Consider the following 21,795-nt stretch of genomic DNA (forward strand, 5'->3'; position numbering starts at 1 on the left):
CCAAATTTGAGTGAAATATCCAAAGGATTTTTTTTTTTTAAAGCTAATGACAGTAAACGTAAATTTTGACAATAAGAAGATATTAGGATAGTCTCCCTGCATTTTTTAGACAAATCTGAGGCATTTTTTGACAAATTGACATGGAATGATCCTTCCTACTATACATTAAAATGAGTTTCATTACCTCACCTGATAGAAGTGTAACAAAATCAAAACCTCACAATACAATAATAACTCCGTAAAACAGTTTATTAGATGCCATGTCTGCCATATACTTGATAGCATACTTGTGTTTGTATGTGTACGTGTGTCTGACAGGGGCAGGGACAGAGAGAGAAAGAAAGAGAAAGAAAGAAAGAAAGAAAGAATAAAAAAGTGTGCAGTGGTATCTTAACTCTTTCCAGAGCTGACATTAAGGAGACAATAAAGACATTAAGGAGTTACCATGGATACATGACCTATAAATCTAAAGGTGACAGAGCTTTCTCTGTCTATGCTCCCCAACTCTGGAATAGCCTTCCTGATTATGTCAAATCCTGCCCCACTATGAGTAGCTTTAAATCCAACCTAAAGACCTACCTCTTCTCCCTAGCTTTTAACACTCCCTGACCCCTTCACCTCTTCCCCAATTATTATTATTATTATTATTACTACAAGGGCCATCTGTTGTTATCTTTGCGTTTTTAAGTTTGTTGTCTTCCTTACTTAGCCTATTAACATTTTTTACTATTATTACTATTATTAATTGTATATATTATTATTAGTGTTATTATTGTTTTTGTTGTTATTATTATTATTATTATTGTTATTTTATGTAAAGCACTTTGGTGCAATGTTGTTGCTTTTAAATGTGCTATAAAAATGAATTGACTTGACTTGACTATAAATTTGCAGGATAACCTGCATAGCATTAAGGACCTATCCTACTATCTGGTCCACAACTTCACTGTCTCACTTAGGAAGACCTCAAACTCTCTTCTTTTCTTGACCTCTTGTGAAGGACCCTCTCCCTGTTGTCTCGTTACATTAAAAAACTGCATGTTTCTTTCTCTCTCTAGTCTGTTGAATTTTCAAATGATAAGTTTGAATAATTAGTCCATTGGCTATTCTAGGTCATATTCATGAAAAAGGTGTTGGTGTTGACATAGCCTCTGCTTCCAATGCCCATCTCGCAACATTCCAAAACCAAATTCCGCCGGTTAGAGAAGGGGGTTGCGAGACTTGGAACCAAAAAAAAAAAAAAAAAAAAAAAAAATTGCTGGCACATAGAAGCATTGCATAGAAGACGACGGGCTAAATTGCTATTAAAGCTGCAGTTGGCAAGATTTTTTTGATCATATTCACTGAAACCAACACTATGCTCCGACAGAACAACATAAAGATTGTTTTTTAGAAAAAATCTGCACTTCTACCTCCACCTAGAGCCTGTTATTTGTTTTGCAAAAATCCACAGCTCCCGGTTCTTCTGGTCCAATCAGAGCAGGTGATATCTGACTGTCAATCACAGTCTGGTGCGCACTGATGAGCACAAACTCGATGAGAGTGTGCTCGGTGGTAGTGGGGGAGGGGCATGAGAGTTGTAAACATTAAAAATGTTGGTTAAGTCCCCTCAATCTGTCAGACTTGCCAACTGCAGCTTTAAATTCGCTTAGCATCGTGACCATGCTGCGCAAATTTGTTCAAAACTCCTGCATTCAAGTTAACTCTGCTAAGGTCTTATCACAACATAGTAAATATGCAATCAAGCTGTATCTCTATTTGGATGTCGAGCTTAGCATGCTTAGTTACAGCTGCTTGTCAATTTCGACTAGGCTACTCGTGCAGGGCTCTATTCATTTTATTGACTGACACTGAATGCAAAATCCCGATGTAAATGGAAAAGTGTTTTACAAGACTTAAAAGTGCTTGTCCCAAGGAGAACACGTATGAATCTTTATTTTAACTAACTACATAGAAAACGAATGAATTGCATCCACACATATCAGTAGCCTTTAAACTGTGTTAAAACTGCAAGGGTTCCTCCCTCGCGAACGTCTTAAAGTGACAGGCACTCAACTAGACCTACACACTTACAATGTACACTAACAAGCTGACCACAAGCACTGGGTGCCTCTACAATCTTAACAGACCCAGACCCGCCAAGACCCCTTAGCCCTTCACCGTGACCTCACAGCGCTCGGATGACTTGTTCAGGGTTCCCACACCTTGGTTAAGATCAAATTCAAGGACCTTTCAAGGACTTTCCAGGCCCAATATCCTCAATTCAAGGACCTAATTTGTCGATAAATTTCAAGCGTGGGCATGGTTAAATCATGTTACCTCAACAGACCAAGGATACCTTGTTGCAGTTTTCTTTTATGTTTGGTCAGATCTGGTACCCCAGGCCTATTCTATTTTTATGTTTTGCATAAAACTGAGCTGAACTACACTTCTAGATTTTCCTAAACAAGTTAAACTCGTTACCATTAACCTGTTGGTTTATTCATCAATATGTTAAATTAAATATTTGAGCAACAAGTTATCACAAAGATTTTGTTTATTAAAAGACCAGTATGTAGGAAATAATGGAAAATAACCTGTAACCATTCCAAAAATGATCAACATATGTTGTCAGAGAGTAAGGAAACACGATGAATTGAAGTAATGGCTTATTTGACAACATTACTATAACCCGTAAAACCCATGAAAAACAATGAGTTACGGGGCGGAATCTCTTGGAATTTTCGTTTATGTTTTGAACGATTAATTCTAGAATAGCGTATTAATAATGGGCTGGCGTGTCCTCCTATTTGTGTTGCCAAATTAGCAAAGGCCAACTGTCAACTTGCTGTCAATTGTAGTCATGAACGCCTACGAGAGGCAGGCAAATTTCCAAAATAAAACAAGAAACAAATTAAGTGGACATCGGAGGAGCTTCCTGAGATGGTGACGTCTTCGTCAAACGAAGAATATCAAGTCTGACGCAGAGCTGGCCATATTTCTCCACAACAGTTAGCCTAGGCTAAACTTCATCTGTATCGCTAACTTCAGCTAAATATGTTACGTTGGTTAGAGAGGTATTTTTTGTTTTCACTGTTTCCGTAATGTGTAGCTGGGTCATGGTTGGAGAAACGTTAAAGCAGCTGCAGGTCAACTAACGTTAGCTAAGTCTTCATTACATCTGGCAACCCAGAAGAGGCTCGCATCTGGTAGTCTTGAGAACGTTCACCAGTATTTTGATTTTGGCCTACAGAACATTCGGTAACAATCCTACAAATCGCTCCTTTAAACATACTTTTTGGTTTGGTGTAGCCTAAGCTGTATCTTGCACCGTTGTATCTGTATCGACCACGAAAAATTCTATTAAAAAGGCCTTTTGAAAACAAAAAGCACATCCAAGATGCTATCTGCAATTGTGTGACACAAAAAAAACAATGCATGTACCGTCTTTGCTCCAAATGCTGTTATAATGAAATCGAAATGACCCTGCCTGAAGATCGAAGAGAAATTCAGTGGCAGCAGAGGGAAAGAGAAAATACTGTAGAAGAGGACCGCACATTCACACACTTCATAAAGAAAACACACACTGGAACATGGACTGAACTCCTGCTACTTCTAAACAGAAAACTTAATGCTCTCACAAAACACCAGTACATCTGGTTACATCAAGTAGCGCAGTGCAGAACTTTAAAGGAGACACTGTTTGAAAATGAGGCTGTAGTCCATATGGATTTTTCTGAAAATGATGGCTGCAAACTCAGCACTGAAGTGGAAGCGTTCCATTTTGGAGGAAGCAGACAACAAACCACCATCCACACCACACAAGTGTGGTTTATACCAAAGAGGAGACCCAGTCCTACGCCACAATTTCAAAGAGTCTGCGGCATGATGAGCGGGCAGTCTGGGCCCATCTGCAACCTGTTTTGGAAGATTTGAAGAAGAGAAATCCATTGGTGTCTGTGGTACACTTCATGAGTGACCGGCCTTTAACCCAATACAGAGATAAGAAGAATTTCTATTTGATCAGCACAGTTCCCTTTCTCCTTGGGTTCCAGGAAGTTACCTGGAATTTTTCTGAAAAAAATCATGGCAAAAGTGCACCCGATGGTGTGGGTGGTGCGGTCAAAAGATGTGCTGACTACAATCAAATTCTTCTGGATTGCTGACAGTGATGTGGCCAAGTATGATGAAGCGGTCCCTGAGAAGTTGCCTCCTGTTAAAGGCACACTGAAAGTTCATCAGATCACCACAAAGGCAAAATTCTTTTAGGCAAGTCCCTCCACTCAGCGGCCATATTGCAGCGCTTTTTGGGCACTCATCGGGCATCCTATTCGGCAGAAATGCGCGTGCGCAAGGCTTCACGACACCAATCTTGCTCCAGCGGCGAGTTCACAACACATGATTGGCACGATGTCTTCACAACACACCATATGATTGGCTCAATGTATTCACATCACACCACATGATTGGCTCAATGTATTCACACGTCAACGTTTTGCCGAGGAAGGGGTGGGATGTGTGTAGACAACGGCGTTACAAACTAGCCCCATGCATTTCTATGGAGGATTTTTTGAGTGCTGTGTCAATCATTATTAGAAAGTCTCTGACAAAGGTTCCCGGGAAATTTTGGCACCGAGAAGTATCATGTTTCTGCTCCCGCACCAACACCACCTGTGTGTGTGATTCACCAAAAGAGATTCATTTTAACAGAGAAGTATAGGTCAGCCCACAAGCTGAAGCAGTCTCTTCCCTGCCCTGGCAACTGCTGAAAATTTAAATGGCAAATTTGCTATTGTGCAGTACGATGACCTGCCATTCATTGGGCAGGTACTGCTGTCTGTAGGAGATGAGGTACAAATTAGCTGCATGCTACAAAAGGGAAACAGAAATAACTTTGTGTGGCCAAGTCCACCAGATGAAATTCACTACTTCAAGACAGACGTCAAATTTGTTATCGCAGAACCTGAGCCATCTTCAAATAGAGCCTCAAGGTTAGAAAAGGACTGGGAAACATTTGTTCAGTTCATGAACTAAAATGTTATAAACCTTAGACACCCATTAGAAATGCTCTACAGAGTACTGAATTTCTGTTCTGATGAATTAAGAGTTAAAGCCCAAAGCTATTAAAAAGCTGTTTTTAACTAGTTTAAACACTAACATATTTTTAAATGTTTGAAATACTGAAAGTTATTGCACATTCTTTTTATATTAACATGTTGAAACTAGGGGTCGATCAATTATCGGCCTGGCCGATTATTAGGGCCGATATTTAGCATTTTTATAATAATTGGTATCAGTCATTTTTTCCACCGATAAGCCGATATTGAAATGGATAAAGACTGAAATGCGCTACTTTGTCTGTAAAGCGTCTCTCACTCCCTGAATTTGCTGCTCTGTGGTCAAGAGCATTGTCCCGCCCACTACACCGTCTGATTTGTTAGTTAGCACGAATGCAGCCAATCAGGATTGAAGACTGAACACAGACAACGTTTAGGATTCTCACTGAGGCAGACTGGGCTTCAGCTGTAGCCTACGGAGCTATTTTTCGAAGGTAGGCCTAAGGAAGGTAGCCTACATTGCTGAAGTTGCAGTGAATTACAATCATCTACACTGAAGTTACAAAAACACCACTTTGTAAGCTATTGTCTCTTTGATCCGGATCAATAAGTAAAGCACCCACTTCCTTCATTTAGCGAATTCCCGATTGATGCACGTTACTGATGTTGTTTACTGGTTATCCCACAAACTCGGGTGCTGCGCGTCGGGAGTTCTCTGCCTCCGCCTCGTTCGTTAATTGTGAATAACGGGACACCTCGGCGTACATAGTACAGACAAGTCCTAAATTATGCGATAGCGAACGTCAAGAAGTCTAATTGCTCCTTTTTGAAACAGACTGTCAGAAAAGACTACATGCACCCAGGGCCAACCGTAATTTAATCCGACTTGAACAAAATCTCCTGAGCTGGCTATTAACGTGCCTTTTAGGCTCTCAAAAGTGTAGCTTATAGCCTACACATGGACACAAATTGCATGCTTAAATAGCCTAAGAACTATTTTAAAATTGTTTTGTTAAACTATTCAACCGTAACACTTGCCATCGCGCATGCACCTCTTCCTCTCCCTCTCGTGCACTCACACACGATGGCAAAGCATCCTCTTTGTGACAGGTCCCTTAACAAGCACATAGCCCATTGTGCAGGCCTACTCTATGCAAATAATTGCTATAACTCAGCTCTTGGATTAACATGATACACATGATTTACACTTGCAAAGTGATGCAAGTTGATAGACAATTGTGTATCAAAAGAAGAAAGAAAAGTTTGCATAATTAAATGTTTTTTAATTATTTTTTTGCAGCATATAACCTTTACTATCTACCCCCCTTTTTGACAACTGACATATCGGTTTTACACATCGGTTATCGGCCTCCTGTTTTGGTAATAATTGATATCGGTATCGGCCCTGAAAAAAACATATTGGTCGATCCCTAGTTGAAACATACTTGAAATGATTCCACATTATACTAATTTTTTTCAAATATTTATTTGAAATACTGAAAGTTATTTTACATGACATATTTAACATCTTGAAACCTACTTGAAATGATTCCACATTAGACCACATTTTTCACATGTTATGAGACTTTGAGAATTACTTCATACTTCAATTGATTCCACATTTTTAAAGAAATCTGTTTCCTTAAATGTGTTGTGCCTTACGAGTTGTTACGAGTTCAGTAACAATGTTTTCATATTGTTGTCTCTTGTTTTACTTCAGAATAAAGATGATGCTTTGTTGTTTCTGAACAAGTATACCTCTGTTTGCCTTACTTTTTTTCATTATGTAGTAATACCATAACTCATACTTGCCATTGGGGTGGCATATTTACATTTTACTACTGCTACTTTAAAGGAGCTAAGTGTAAGACGTTTAAGTTAAAACATCCAAATATTACCAAGAAACATAACGGGACACTTTGGAGGATGTCATTCAGTACAACAGAAAATCGTCATACAGTACAACAGAAACTTTTGCTTAAAATAACTATTACAATTAATATTATTATTATATCTTTTTTCATGTGAATGTAAGAGAAACCATGCCTGTTTCATAGAAAAGAGTTTGAATGATTTTTAAATAGAATAGAAGGCATAGCAAAACCTTTTATACAAACTAACAAAATCACAAGACACATTAGAATGCAAACAAGGTGCAGACAATTTAAAACAGAGTAACAGCACTTTCTTGTTTTAAAAAATCTATTGTAAGAGATATACTGAACTCATCAATTTTAAATGGCTAAGATTGTTCCTTCTGTATGTATTCTTTCATAGCCGTTGCACTGAATGACATTTTTGCGTCATTGTTATTTGTCGACAACACTAAAAACACAAAATAATTTTATTTTTTTGTGCTTGGAACACCCTATTCGTCTTTAACCCAGTTATGAAAAGTACTGTTTAAAGGTATAGTAAGCAGGTTTAGGTATTTTTGGCAAGTGTACAACAGTGTAAACGCATGCTTGAACAGGCCAAAACAGCTTGCCCCCCCAGCAGAATCACTGTGAGCAATACACCAAAAAAACTCATCACACACATTCACCTCATCTCTCCATCTCTCTCGTGCGTGCGTTCACACACACACACACATACTGTAACAACTCCCGGTGTTAGGTTAAGCTACCTCACCAAATAGGGCTACATAATTATTATAGTCTGGGGAAAAAAAACTGTCAAAACTGTAGTTTTCTAAGTATCAAAACTGCAATTCTTATGCAGGAAATACAGTATTTTTTGGACACGAAAAATCTGCATTGTACGGCATAGTAGCCTACTGTACTTCACTACAGAAATGCAGTATTTTGGACGTGAAAATACTACTGTACTGCACTGTACTGTAGTATAACTGCACTGTACTTTGAAAAAACTGCAGATCTATTTCGACCTCCCTCAGACTGTCACCACGGTCTACACCTTGAATGATGCCATCCTTCTACCTTTTCTCGAGACCATTATGTCAACAATGTCATGTGACTGACCTGGGGGCTGTCCCGCAGCAATATAATGCATTCAGGGTCATGCCTCTTCCTCTTTGCCTTTCTCGCCTCAATTCTGAGACCGGTGAGTATGATTTCATTAGAAGCCAGTAATCCACCACGTTATCGCGCAGGTGCCTAGCCTGGGTTTTCCCATGCTGCCTTACGCGCACAATTTCATTCATGCTGCTAGGCAGCCTGTATTCCATGGACTTCGTTTTCACCTCAACAAAGGAACCAATCACAGAACGGAGGGGGGGCAGCAAGACAATGACGACACACCGAAGCGGTTATGAGCTATGTACAGACGCATTTGATAGACATTCCTAGTAGTGCCCAATAAACGGCTCTGGGCATTCGTAACCACGTTTCAAATACGAAAAAATGTGTAGTTCCCAGACCCCATCTCAATGACATGAGGTTTGGCATTAGCCAGGCTAGCAGGTGCCTTGGGTCCCTGAGAATCCAAACTGGTCTTCCCTTTGACATTTGTTCTAGCGAGGCGTTTAATTTCGCCTTCACTGTAGAATGCAAGCGAGTGTAGCTGGTTTAATTGTTGACACCTGTTGGGTTTCTCTTAGCGCGTTTTGTTGGTACAAGCTGCGTGAGTGATATTGCTTTTTTTAGAAAACAAATGCTGATAATTGGTAAGGTGGTCAAGCCTTACCTTGTCTTGTGCTGTTAAGGATTTCCCACTACACATACGTGTGCAGGGATGGTAATCGGCCTAAATTCATTACGAAAACGTAAGGGCTTTTGGAGTTGTATAGCTAAAGCAGTGCGTTCGCACACAGTGAGTCTTTTAATTTACTAGCTTATACCGTGTGTTCACAAGTAGTAGTCTAGGAGAAAAAGGTTGTTGTCCAAGCGGTTCGTTCGCACACAATGAGTCCTTCTGGTCTTCTGACCTAAACTACATGCAGTATGAGAAAAGTTGTTCTCCTGTCTAAGCAGTGCATTCGTGCACAGTGAGTCTTTTGGTTTGCTTGCCTAAACAGCGCATTTGTGCGCAGTGGGTATAAAGCTTGTTTTTCTGTCTGAGTAATGCGTTTGCGCATATTAAGGATGCTGTAGGAGAAAAATTTGGGACCTGTGGGTGTGGGCCGGGTTCGGGTCGAAAATATAAGCAAATGACTCGGGTCCAGTCGGACTTCGGGCTTAATCTTTTCCGCTCAGTGAAAAAAAAAAAGTTTATTAATCATCACTGCTGTTCACCGTGAAGAAAGTCTGGCTGCTGCGTGCAATGTGCATCATGGAGAGGGACGGGGGTAGACCTGACGCCGCTGCGTCCACGCCTTTAGCCTGGAGAAGAAGATGGAGTTGGTGAAAAGTAAACTTGCCGCAGGTGAATTCACCGTCGCCACTACAGGAGTGGGAAAATCAGAGGTCTGGAAAGTTTTTGGAGTGGTGCTGGATTCTGATGGAAATTCTACAAGTTATGTGCAATGCTCAAAATGCAAGGTGCTGATGAAATATGTGACCCTGCAAGGCGAAACCAGTCGCTTTGGTAAAATTTACAAAATTAAGTTATTGTGCTCACATGAACGGCCATAAACTAAGCTTTCCAACGATATGTAGGCTATATCGGGGGTATTGCAAAAAGTATCACAAAGATAACCGCATCCAAAGTTGACATGGTTCTTCCGTCACGATACGCAGAAGAGGAGAAAATCACTATTTTAAGTAAATTGTCACGCTGATGTGTTACGTCGGGCCGGGTTCAGGGAGATAATTCATGTTGATGTGTCGGGTTACATCGGGTCCGGCTTTAAAAGCCACGGGCCGGGTCGGGTCAGGTTGTAATTTTCAGGCCCGTTGAGAACTCTAGTGCATTGTGCACAGTGAGTCTTTCTGCTCATCCAGCCTAAATGGCGTGTTCACAGGCAGTAGGAGGAAAGCTGTCCCCCTGCCTAAGAAGTGTGTTCGCGCACAGTGAGTCTTTCTGTTATTAGGCAGTAGGCCTACGCAGAAAGTTGGGGTAATAATCAGTGCATCCGCGCACGGTAAGCCTTTTTGGTCCTGCAGCCTAAAAGAACTCGGGATACACGACATACAGCAGGAATAAAGAAAGCAGTGTGTTTGTGCACAGTAAGTCTTTTCTGTTTGTTGTGCAGTAAGTAAAGTTTGTCACTGTCCGAGCGGTGTTCGCGCACAGTAAGCCTCTCAGTTTGCTGGCCTACACAGCGTGTTCACACGCGGTGGGTTGCAGCTTGTTGTGTTTCAAGTCTACGAGCCCTAACATTCTCGTTTATGCATTGTGTTCGCAGTGTGAGTCATTTGTTTGCTAGATAGCAGCAGGATTTTAAAAAAAAAAAAGCAGTGTGTTCACGCACAGTAAGTATTTTCTGTTTACTGGGCAGTAGGTATAAAGGGTGTCGCTGTCCGAGCAGTGTGTTCGTGCACTTAAGTCTCTCAGTTTGCTGGCCTAATCGACATGCTCGCGCACGGTGGGTTGCAGCTTGTCTTTCGTTTCTAGTCTGCTAACCTTAACATTTCCGTTTTGCGCACGGTAAGCCTTTTGGTCCTGCGGCCTAAACAGCCTTTTCAAATGCAGCAGGAGTAGAGAAAACAGTGTGTTCGTGCATAGTAGGTCTCTCTGTTTACTAGCCTAAACAGCTCGTTCACGCGCAGTGGGGATAAAGCGTGTTTGTCTGGCTGGGCAGAGCATTCACGCATAGTGAGTCTTTCTTTTTTCTCAGCCTAAATGGCGTGTTGGCCTAAACAGCGTGTTCACATGTAGTGGGAAGTTTTTTTCTCCTGTCTAGCAATACATCCGCGTACAGTGAGTCTTTCTGTTCTCCCAGCCTAAATGGCGTGTTCACATGCAGTAGAAGTTTGTTCTCCAATTCAAACAGTGTGTTCGTGCACAGTGAGTCTTTTTCGCTCTGCCGGCCTAAACGGCGTGTTCACATGTGGTGGGAGAAGATTCGCTTTACTTCGTTTTCCAGAGTTAGGGCCCAAGCACCGGAGATGCAAAGCCCTTTTGTTTCGGTTAAATTACTATCTCCCTTAACTGCTGTGCGCAACTGGTGAGATTGTTGCTATATTTCCCTCGCACATCCGTGTGCAGGAGTGGATGTTTATTGCCCCTTTGTATGTTCACATACAAGAGCGGAGGTGTGTGTAATGTAATTGACTGATCATATTTTTCCGTAGGGTCTATACCCCCATTTACACTGTGCGCAGCTGTTCAATTGGTTGCTATGTTCCTCTCATACGTTCGCGTGTAGGAGTGTATGTTGTATTTCTCCCGTGTATGTACACATACATGAGTGGTGAGTTTATGTAACTTTGAGTTTACAATCTTTTAAAATGGTTAATTTTAACATGGGATTAGCCGGGATGATGAGGTGCAAGACGTTCTGGTGTCATCCAAATGCCATTGTTAGCTGTAATCAATGCAACAGGAAATAACTCATTTAAACACACAAGAGATGTGTTGTCTCATGATGACATGAAGTCGCATGACTGCTTGACATAAATCACATGATGACATAAAGTCACATCACCGCTGGAAAGAAGTCACACGATGACATATGGCTGCTTGGACATAATCCATGTGGGATTAAGTTTACAATATTTTTATGTTAGACCTAATACTCTAACATTAACATACTCTAACCAGATTATCCAGACCAAACATGACAAATTTGCTACATACTATTCCTATTTATGTACCAGAATGCAAAATGTGAGCCTCCTACATGGTTTAGTTCTTGCGCTGTGGGCTTGTGAACTGAAAAAAGAGGCCGACCAAAATCGACACCCCCCTCCCCCTGTAAAACTGTCTGTATCTTGGAAAGTATTGATTTTACATAAGAGTAATTTTACAGTGTGTCTCCTGGATAACATAGGTACACCTGGTAATTTTTTCAGAATTTTTTGAGACCTAAGTGCGTGGGCCCTGGTTGAATTGACGTTAGGTGTGTAAAGATTAACCGATACGTATCGGTATCCGTTTTTAACGTGTAAGATACGGCTACATCGATATGTGAAGCCCCGTATCGGAATAAAACTGAAATGAACCGGTCGTTATATCGATTTACTTGTTACAAATCAGTTCATAACCTTTTCTGCTCGCTAAGACTCTGATTTACGTTGCAAGCAGCGCGTTCATCCCACTTCCTGTTTTGAAACTACACGTGGCACGGATTTGTGGGTAATGAAGTTCGTTTTGGGCTACACTCACTTTTGTTTGTCAAAATCCAGCGCGAAATTAAACACTTACTATAGCATTCCTAAACGGCAACGATAGTCTGTAGAGTAGCCTTACGTTTGATGAAGGGATTTCCTTAATGTTAAAGAATAATTTGGCCCTTGCTGCTAAAACGATGTACAAATTATTATTATTTTGTTCATATTCACTCAGACTTGGAACAAAATAGGCCCAGTTCATTGATATGTAGGCCTATGTTGTTCTAGCTATGAGAAGAGTGTCTTAAGCACTGTTTTATTTTATTTCGGTATTGTCTTACCTCAACAATAGGCTACAGCTCCTTGAAAACAATCAGATATAACTCTATAAAATCTATAAAGTCTATAAAAATGTATTTTTATGTTGTATTTGGCTGCTTTGTTTGGCTGAAATGTAGACTATTCTTTTTTCATTTCAATACAATATATGATACAAACCTCAGTTTAGATAATCATATTCACACATTTGTTTTTGCGTAATTGACATGACCATGATCATTTATAATATAAAATTAATTTGCACCTTAAGCAAATGATAAAAAATCTTTCAGAATGCTTTCCATTCTTCAACTGCATCGAACTGCATCGAATCGTATCGCATCGAATCGTACTGAATCGTTTTTTATGAACATGTATCTTTTCTTGTATCGAATCGTGCCCATGTATCTAGATGTGAATCGTATCGTCTTTTACATGAGAGATTCACACGTGAATTGACGTGGAATGACCCTCCTAACTTTTTCTGTTTTGGGGTTGTATATATATATCAGAGGAGGCTCCTTCATTGAGGAAAGGGAGGAACACCCTCCCTAAAATTTCAGAGAAAAATAAAAAATATATAAAGTGAATTACTAATCTGATAAATGTTAATATTACTATTTTAACACTTTGAATGAACAAAATCGTTCCCCTAGGTCAAAATGCCAACAGCACCCCCTATCGCAATTGAAAATTACTGTATGGAGGAGCTTCCTCCTCAAGCCCCTCATTGAAGTCCATTATAAACGCCTCGGACCCCAGCGGCTCGTGAATCACGTCGTTTTCAATGGCCAAGGGAGGAAGCTCCTCAGTACAGTAATTTTCAATTGCGATAGGGGGTGCTGTTTTTAGCGGTAACGGTGCAAGACCGTTATCTGCAGTCATACAGCTAAGAATCTTGTGTTGAACGGAAAGTTTGTTTTTTGCTCGTGAAATAAACAGTACAATGGAATCAGAGGACAATCTCAAATCTTTTATACATTCAAATACACTGCGAAGGTTAGGATCAAAGCAGGAAGACCAGTTCCAAAAATTCATATTCCAAAACAAGATGGTAAGGCTAGTGTAGGCTACTGAATGCTACATAGTCAGACAAATACTCATGGGTAACTGGTAACGTTAGCACAGAAAACAATCAACTACTGCTGGCCTGTCACATACGTGGACAGTTCATTTGGTGATAAAAACATTTTGGATAGTTATGCGTTGTTATAATCATCCAAGTTATGCCTTAACTAAACAATTACTAAATAATGTTCTTGTTGTTAATATGTTCTTGTTTTCACCGTTGTAAGTGTATCTTTGGATGGTAACATTGTTAATGAATGTTTCAGACCATGATGCATTCCTTTAATGACGTCTTCAATAACATTTGCCTTTCGAGTATGCTTTCATAAATTCCCACTTAGCTATTACAACCTGTCTTTAAATTATATCGATATGGCTTTAAAAACAATAGCATGTTACAAATAACCACATTTAAGGTCTATTTTTTAATGGTATATAGTAACATGGTTTTATAAAACAAGTGTCTATATCTATTTTTAGTATTATAGACTTTTCTGCCAATGTATTACATTGAGCAAAACCTCTTTCCATAATTTTGCACATCTGGAAAACAGTATTTCATAACTAGACCTACATATCTTCTCTGACTTCCCAGACCTAAATTTACATTTATTTACATTTACATGTATTAATTTAGCACGATTATCCAAAGTGACTTATATATTTAAATTATATTACAAAGTCCTTTGTCCCTGGAGGAATTTGGGGTTAAGTGCCTTGCTCAAATGCACAATGGTGGAAGCCAAGAATTGAACCCACAACTTTTCTGGCTGCTGCATGCTAGCCTAGCTCCTTAGGTCAGACCCCCCCTGAGAATGTCAGAACAGCATTTATTGCACAACATTGACAGTTAAAATGCTACATAGAACATACTGCTGCTATAAATGTGTCTGGGTAGGCGGCCTACATACTCTATTGTTCACATATTTGCCACCAAAACCATCACAACCTCACATTTGCCACTAACACCAATCAAGCGGACATTCCTTCCTCCGTTATTTTTTTAACCACCGGCCGCCACTGATATATATCGCTATTGTTTTATCGCCCAGCCCTAATGTAAGTTAACTTACCTAGTCTTGATTTAGGCTATGCCACACCTGTCTTCAATCACCTGTTACTAACACAAAGTCTCACAAGACAGCAGGGCTTTGAACCAGAATTTTTTCCCAATTGGTTCGTTCGGAACAGAAACAGTATTTTACCATTTCCGGTTCAACCCTAAAATTGACGTTCCTGAACCGGTTAGAACAATAAAATAAAGTTCCCGAACCGGTTAATAACGTTCCATGTCAGCTGCGGGACACAAATAAGTAGGCTGATCATTCGAACTTTAAAATGATATTGTTAGTATACGTCTCTATCCTGTCATCAATAAAAATCACTAGGCTACATTGTGTAAGCGGCATAACTGTAATTCTGACATGCCTTTTTTCAGTATTACATGAATGAAGTAAAATGTCTGCCATGTTGTTTATTGGCAAACAACTGAACACATCCATTATACTTCTTACATAGCTCAATTGGTGCAAATGACAAATAGGGCAGGCTACATAGGTGTCATAGAGAACTTCAATTGATCAAACCTGGTCAGGGCCCAATCAGTGCGCTTGTTTCTCTTATGTCATCAGACAATACAAAACCACAATGGGGCGTGCATAGCTTCCATTGTAAATATTAAACTTATAAACAAATGCCCAAAACCTTGTCAGGGCCCAGAGGGAAATGAAAAAAGATTCTGCCTGTACAGCTGGCAGCAAGCTTCTCTATTACATTTCTCCCGATGAGTGAATGACCGGAAGTCAACCTCACAAAGTCATATTGAACAGAAATGTAGTCAAAGAACGAAAAAAATAACGGTATTAACCGGTTACCATTATTTTAGATAAACGATTCTGTTCCGGAACATAAAAAAATGTAAAGTTTTGTTTTGTTTCTGTTCCTAGCAAAACATCAAAAGTTTCTGGTTTTCGTTTTCGTTCCGTGAACCGGTTCAAAGCCGGTAGCAGGTAACAAATTGTGGAGGCAGGCATCTCTTGCAGTCCAAAATCAATGGCTACAGACTAACTTTTCTTTCTCATCTGGTGTGGGCGTAGCCAAAAGAATACTGTCTCTATGGTCAGCAAAGGTAGCCACGTTCATCTTCTCCCCATGGCTGCATTGTTCAACATAACAAAGCCCCCTTCACAATATAAAATCAGGACACCCATCACTTAATGCACACCAAAAAATGAAACGTATCTGATGAACTGTCTAGGAGCGGTATAGCCAACTTTTTATGTTGCCAGATGGTGGCGCTATGCCACATATTGTGGGCATGCAGATATGATCATTACCGCAATAATCAATAACATAACCCGTTTGAACCATGTCAAACAATGCTTGGTGATGTTTTTTATACATTTCCTGATTATGTGGCGAGATACTCATACCTCACTTCCTGTTGGGCATGGCTAATGCATTGTACATACGAAAGTTATTAATCTTGGGGAAATACACACACCTACCAAATCTGGTGTAGCTCAAACTGTATGCCAACCAGGGGATCAGTCACATAAGGGGGCGTTAGACAGTCCCTTGGTCACACCTAGGCCTGTCACGATAACAAATTTTACTGGACGATAAATTGTCTCAGAAATTATTGCGATAAGCGATAATATTGTCGTTCTGAGAATTTTCCTCGGGAAGAGGAAGACGGCCCACTTGTTGTGTTTTTTTTTTCCCCAACTGGGAAAACTGCAGCGGATGATTGTGTTTTAGATGCATATGCATGTTTGTTGTGTTGCCGCTTTTAATTGCGACTGTTTTCCAACAAATTCGACACACCGACTCGCACACGTTCAGTGGTTCACCACGGGCATTCGGTTTAAATCTGAAATGCTCCCACACTGCAGCTGTCGCGTTAGGCTTAGAAACAAATTCCATCTTTTTTGTCTTTATTAGGCGTAGCCTACTCGAACTCGCAACTAGCTTTCTCTCTGCCTAGTGCCTACCGGTATACTTCTCACGCGGCTCTTTAGCTGCACTCTGTGGTAGGCTACGCCAGTAGTCCCGCCTCCCCACACACCATGCGACTGATAAGTGACTGACATGAGGGTTCACTCATCGTTACTCTAAGGACCCGAGAGAGAGAGAGGGAGAGAGAGAGACGAGGAAAACAAACAAGCATGCAAATGGCATTTATCGCGGCCAGAAAAATTATCGAGCTAATTTTAATTATCATGCGATTAATTGATTTATTGAATATCGCGACAGGCCTAGTCACACCCAGGGTCAAACCTTTCTCCCTGTGTAATGACTGACACCGGATGTGCCAAATATCATTTGCACATGAGAGCCACCTAAAAAAAGGAGTGCAGCGGCAGGAAACCACAATAGACCGCAACAGTCCAACAACCGATTCCGGTAGTAAGAATACAGTACAATACAATTTCTCCATTGACAATTGGAATATAATTGGAATAAAATCGTAACCGTCCATGGTAGACTTAAAACCAGCTATGACATGACTAAGCGATTGTACGCGCTCATATAGACACCAAAAGTTAATAGTTATTTATTTGCGATGTAGCGGAAAAGTACTACACTAGCCATAATCCTAACGTGTAAAAGCCGGTAAAAGCAGAGCCATTGATTGCTAGAGATCGCCGTTGCCATGGAAATGTTTATGCCACTGTTTCCGCGCCTGTCAACTTGTTACTTTCTGGAATCAAGATGGATACCGAGGCTGTCAGAACCGATGTGTGGCTGTCCAATAAAAACTGTTTTTCTCATCTTGAAAGTTAAATTTACTCAATGTAAACGGTAGGAAGTTAGTAATCTTCTTGTGCGGAATTAAAAATAGAAGCATGTTAAACTTAGCCTGGCGGGGCCATCCTATATCATTGAGATGTATAGTCTGGCATCGAATCATTCACCTCGCTTAATCCAAGGGGCGGGCAGAGAATTGTCTTTCAAACTGCCTAGGCATGCAATAGGCCAGCGCTACGACCATATCCGTATCCGGTAGGCAAAACGGCAAACACATCCTTCTTAGAAAGGAATGACTTAAGTGCATTGTGTTGCTCAACTTTCAAAGAAAAGCACAAGTCCAACTCCTCCAAAGTTGACGCCAACGCCGATTCAAACAACCGATCTTCGTTCGCCATAGCCACCTTCCTTGTTCACCGTCACAGGACTGTCGTTATCCTGTTAAGCCCGCCTTAAGACTCTCTAACGAAATAGAGCGCTGTGATTGGAGAACATCCACGGTGTTAAGCCAATAGAAATTCCTATGGTTCGATACTAGACGTACAGGCTGAGCAAATTAATTTGCCGCCGCTAGGGTGCCTCTAGATTTCTAGGCTATGTTAAACTATCATTAGGCTGCAAATGTTTGAAATGTGTAAGTTTGAAAAGGCCGTTTGTTTTTTTGCTCGAAATTATATGTTGCATGATTATGAGTCATATTGTAGCTGGTCTAAAACTCCTTATATTATGGATATTTCCAGACGTTGATGGAAGAAATGAATGGGAAACTTACTTCCGGAAACTAAGTGCTCTCGGAGGAGGGGCTGGATTGTTGAGCTCTATAGAGCTGGTAAATCCCGCCCTTTCCGCTATCCCCGCTGGACCTCTAGATTGAAAAATCGTTAATGCAAGTGAATGTGAGAAAATAATTATTTTCTGGTCCCGTTTGAATTTTGCCATGAATGTGAACATATGTTGTCTGTGAATTTTTAATATACATTTTCGTGTAAAGAATGCTACAATTGAGCGGGTAGAAGTTTGATGCGGTTAAACTTTGTGTGGGAGCACTTTGTGGACTACAACTTTCCGCTAGACGACAGCTAGCTAATTTCCCATAACAACCATCAGTTGGTCGAGATGTAGAGGGTTATTAAGATCGACTTTGAACACAGTGAACCATACAACTTTACAATCACACTGTATCATAGTGTTAATGTGTTGAGTGAAGCTAGACAGGTTTCGAATATTTTTGTTACCATGTGTGTTTATTCCTGCCGTTACAAAAACTAGCATCTCAGTTAATGTTAGCGATTAGAGCTAGCTCACGTCACAGGCGACATGTAGTCTTTCTCGTTATGTCTTTTCTACAACTGATAGCCGAAGAATCATATAATATACTGTCAAACTCGTAACATGAAAATTTATATTAAAAATTCACAGACAACATATGTTCACATTCATGGCACAATTCAAACGGGACCAGAAAATAATTATTTTCTCACATTCACTTGCATTGACGATTTTTCAATCTAGAGGTCCACTGGGGGTTTAGCGGATGGGCGGGACTTACCAGCTCTATAATCCAGACCCTCCAGGAATTCGCGATGTTGCGATCGCAACAATTAACGCAAATTCAGCAAATCCTCGTGAATTCTGGGCGACCTTGCAAATTTGACCAATCATCATGGTTTCCCCGTGAAATTTCACCTACCACAACAGTCCCTCGCGCAGAATATTGAGTCAGATGCCACACTCACTTCTGCAAACACCAGAGACTGCCCTATTTTGTTCACTCCTGCAGTTTTGATGACAATAAATAGAAGGCTAACGTTAATGATCTGCGCCTTACTTGCATCTCTCAACCTGGTGTTGCTAAGGGACTGTACGATATTTAGCGGGGGGGGAGGGCCGGTCGCCAGACGATCGGGTTAAAAATGTTCTGCCTGGCCCTCCCCCTACGTGAATCAAATAAAACTGGTCGAAAAATGACGTTTACAAGGTTAAAACGGCCAGCAAATGTCATAAGCACACATACACACACACGGGGCTACAAACCAGTGTTGCGCGGGTTTGGTCACAAACGGCCCGCGGTCGCCCGATATTTTAATCAACCCGACCGCAACTCGGACCGCGAATATTAATTAGGACAAAATTATACCCGACCCGCGATCCGACCCACTTATTTACAAAATGTGTGCTTTTGGTTATAGCCTGCATGCAGTAGTCCATTTCTATAAAACAAACTAATTTATTTGCGAAACTTTATGCAGTAGAACTACACGCAGGCATGCAGGACATAATGTTTGCGCAGGAGAGAGAATGAGAATAAGAGCGCAAGCACGCACGCAACCAGTGGCGGAGCTAGGGGGTGGCTTAGGGGGCTTAAGCCCCTAATCTTTTTTTAGTGTTTTAAATTCCCGGCAATTCTTATTTCCAATTAGGGCTGAACGATTTATTGCATTTGCGATAATATCGCGATATGATGAAACGCGATTTTCAAACCGCAAAGGCTGCGATTCGTAATATGTGACGTCAACAAAACGCATTTATACTTGCGCTTGACGACGCGCCACCGACTCTTAACACCGACCACTGAAGAAGCAAAAAATGTAAACAAGAGGACCAGCTAACAGTGTCAAGAAAGGTCTGATCACTAGAGCTACTTTGGTTAAAAATAAACCTCTTCATTACCTTTTGCTCGAACCTGCCATGCCCCTGGTTCTAGTTCATAAATACCCTGTGCTGCTACTCTGGCTGGTAACTTCGTTCACTTGTCCAGCTGACGATTAAAACTCCACGACTGTTTAGGCTGCACTCATCTGTGCACTGGGGACTTTTTTTACTGGAGTACAGTACAGTGGGGGCATTTGCATTTGCGGCACAACATTTCATCTCACAGGTAATGAATTGATGCATACTGTTATCCTCAAGTAGTTGACACAGCTAACCACCAAAAACCCAGCTGTTCTAACATTAGCTTACCAGCTAAGGCTCTAGGCTACATACATGCTGCTAACTGCTGATAACTTTGCCTGTTTAAAGAGTTTTGTATCCGCGATTGGCTTTGTTGTGATATGAACAAACTAGTTAATTTGCATGCATGCGTATTGCGCTGCAGTGTTGATGATGCTAACCTTTAGTTAACACCTAGCCGAACGGTCATTCGGCCGCATTTTTTTGCTACAACAATCTACAGTAGTTTGTTCCGATTCACGTGCAAGTAGCCTACAGAGGAGAGGAGCGGGTCTGTTTGTGTGTGTGTGTGTGTGTGTGTGTGTGCGTGCGTGCGCGTGTATGGAGAGCACAGGACAAGAAGAAGCCGTGTCAGTGCCACTACATGTAGACCTATTTTTTAACTAAAGAAAGAAGATCATATCTACATGAAATAGAAACAAAATAGAAACGTATCAGAATCATTAAATGTTTACAAGGCTGGAAGTTCAACAAATAAAGGTCTACTAATGTGATTAAAATAGTTAAATAAAAATTATTTAATTCATCAATCTTATTCAATGACCTAATGCCATCATAACATAGGCCTGGGCTCCAGGAAAGAACAGTTTATGTTTAACTTATCTAATTTTGTGTTGGTCATACTATAGAATAATATATTGCTTGTCTTTGTTGAATAAGACAGAAGATAAAGAGCTTCAAAATAATCGCATCGCAATCGCAATATTGGTGAGAAAAATCGCAATTAGATTTTTTTCCAAAATCGTTCACCCCTATTTCCAATATAACTTCCCCTCGGTTTCTCTATAAATGTCACAAAATGCTCTATTACTGAGGAAATATATCCCTTATTTTCAAAGCCCAATATTGAAAAATAATTTGACTTGCTACACGATCTATGCCAGGTCTCTGGGCTATCCGCTATGGTGATTTTAATGGTTAGATTGATTTGTTTAGATCCAGTAAAAATGCTGCCTTGACAACGCTTTGTTATGGCTTCGGTGTTCCAAAAAGCCTCTGTCAGAAGTCTGTCACTTTTACAGTGTGATAAAACACTTTGTGTACATGTTGTTGAAACGTTATGGATATTAGAAAGTTTTTCAAAAGACCACCCAGCTCCGTTCAAGCAACAGCATCGCCCAGTGAACTGACGGATAGTGTTGTTTCAGGTTGGTGATTTCACGTTAAGAGCTTTCAGTCAGTTAGGCAGGCTAACGTTAGGCTACTTGGCTGGCTCACTAGCACTAAATGCTTAACGTTAACGTTAAATGTCCTCGTTCGTCGGCGGAAAAGGCAAATTCAGTACTCTCATAGGCTAGCTAAGCCTACTGCAGAATAAGAAATTCCAGCTCCCAAAACAAAGTGATCTCGTCTTGTAGCTAATAAATTAGGCTACACTGTTTTGAAATGTCAGAAAAACCCATTAACAGTTATCTGCTGCCCATGTCAACTTTTCAGTGTCATATGTTGCACAAAAGAATGTTAACTGTTAGCCTACCTTAAAACCTTGTTGATATCCTATCCACCACCACAGATCTTATAATCCAAGAGTCCACATAAATATAAAAGTCATGTTATGT

The 21,795-nt window shown here is 40.5% G+C and overlaps 1 protein-coding gene across 2 annotated transcripts in view; it reads right to left on the bottom strand.

Moving 5' to 3' along the window:
• The window catches only part of bbs4 (Bardet-Biedl syndrome 4), a 122,296-nt gene that overhangs the window by 96,468 nt on the left and 4,033 nt on the right, over positions 1-21,795 (bottom strand). The gene's annotated exons all lie outside the window — the stretch shown is intronic.

This window comes from Alosa pseudoharengus, unplaced genomic scaffold, assembly GCF_046254945.1.
Source record: "Alosa pseudoharengus isolate Yale_2024_CS ecotype anadromous, Long Island Sound unplaced genomic scaffold, YU_APseudo_1.1 YU_APseudo_1.1_scf_10, whole genome shotgun sequence".
NCBI classification, from domain to species: domain Eukaryota; kingdom Metazoa; phylum Chordata; class Actinopteri; order Clupeiformes; family Clupeidae; genus Alosa; species Alosa pseudoharengus.